This window comes from Neomonachus schauinslandi, chromosome 11, assembly GCF_002201575.2.
Source record: "Neomonachus schauinslandi chromosome 11, ASM220157v2, whole genome shotgun sequence".
Lineage (NCBI taxonomy): Eukaryota > Metazoa > Chordata > Mammalia > Carnivora > Phocidae > Neomonachus > Neomonachus schauinslandi.
Window position 1 is genome coordinate 7,077,495 of NC_058413.1, and position 1,912 is coordinate 7,079,406.

Here is a 1,912-nt window from a genome sequence, read left to right on the forward strand (position 1 = left end):
GGGGGGAGGGACGGGGACGGGCAAGGATCACAGAAACGAGAAGGTATGAGGACAGGGAAAGAGGCTGGTGTGTGGGAGAGACCAGGGGAGACTGGGCCAGCTGGGAGAGAGTGAGAGGGTGCACTGGGGAGGGTGTTCAGAGGGCTGGGCTGGAAGGAAGGGAAGAGCTAGGCGGAGGGAGCAGTGGGCTGGGCACGGACCAGGAGGAATGCCAGAGCAGAGCTGGGGAGGGGGTGGCTCACTGGTCAGAGGGAGAAGGAGTCTGGCGTGGGGTTGGGGGGGGAGAAGGATGAATAAAGCCAAGGGGACAGCTGCAGAGACAACAAAGGAGTATGGATGGGGGAGGACAGGGGACTGGGACTGAGTGGGGCAGGTGTAGGAGATAATTAGGGTGGGGGGGGCGGTAGTCCCTGGGAGGGGGAGAGGGATGATGGCCTGGGCTGGACTTAAATGATATTGGGGGCGGGGTGGCGAGTGGATGAGCTGAGTTGAGGTGACAAGTATACAGACGACAAAGAGGGACAGATGCGGGCAGAAGGAGCGAGGCTAATTTGGTGCTGGGTCCCGAGGAGGTAAGACTGGGCGGGGGTCCGGCCTGGAGAGGGAGAGGGAGTGGGAGCACGGGGCCGAGATGGCAGGTGCACAGGCGACAAACAGCAAGAGGGGTGAGGAGGCCGCGGGCAGCAAGAGGGACGGGGTGTCCCCAGAGGGGAGGGAGGTGGCCTGGGAGGGGTACTAGAGCGCGGGCACGAGCGCCTAGGACCGAGGCAGGCCGGGAGCCGGGCTCCGCAACCTGGCCGGCCTCTCCCCACCTCGACGCGGGGTCCGTCGGCGGGGTGTACCCAGGCGCCCGCCCGCCCGGCCTCCCCGCCTTCCGGCCTCCCGCTCCGCACCCACCTCAGGCGCTCGTCCCGCGGCTCCCGCCCCTGCCCCGGCTCGGCTCGGCTCGGAGCCCCTGTCCGGGCGGCGACGGAAGAGCAGAGGAGGGACGGGCGCCACGACCCGGAGGGCGGAGTGGGCCGAGGGGCTCCGCGGGGGGGCGGGGGACGGGGGGCGGGGGGCGCGCGCGCGCACAGCAGGGGCCCGTGCGCGCCGCCCGCGCCGGGCTCTCTCCCGGCTGGGAAGACCGCGGTGCGGCCGCTCGGCTCCCACCCGCCGCAGCCCCGCCCAGGCCCCATCAGATTGGCCCTCAATGACGTCCCGTCCCGCCCCCAGCCAAGTCTCATTGGACGTCGCAGAAGTGGTGGGGCCCTCCTGGGGGCGGTGCTTCCAGCGAGACGGGCGGTGAGGCGGAGCCAAGACCCCGCGGGAGTCCCGGAGGCGCCGCCAGCAGCTGGGGCCTGAGGAGCCTCGGGGCAGCGCGGGGGCCGGAGAGCAGCCCGGGCTTCTTAAGGCCTTCTTGGCCGTGACCTAGGCAGTCGCAGCTTTCTCATCTTCCAAACAGGGCTAATACCGCTCACGGAGTGGTTGTGAGGAAAATGGATGAAACCTTTAAGCCACACAAAAGCTGTTACCATGGACAGCGCTGGCCTCAGGTTGATCTGTCCAGCTAGGGATAAGAGACAACTACCTACCTGCCTGGCGCCAGGTTTTTTGTCGTTTTGTTTTGTTTGTTTTAAGTAGGCTCCATGCCCAGTGTGGGGCTCCAACTCACGACCTCAAGATCAAGAGTTGCATGCTCTACTGACTGAGCCAGCCAGGTGCCCCATGGCCCGTTCTGATTTAGGGCGAATAAGGACTAATTTTTATTAGTTTTGGTAACTGGTGGCAAGATTCAAGTTTCTTTTTCTTTTTAAAAAATCTTTTTTTAAAGATTTTATTTATTTGACACAGAGACAGAGATAGTGAGAGAGAGAGCATAAGCAGGGGGAGTGGCAGGCAGGCAGAGGGAGAGGGAGAAGCAGGCCCTCCG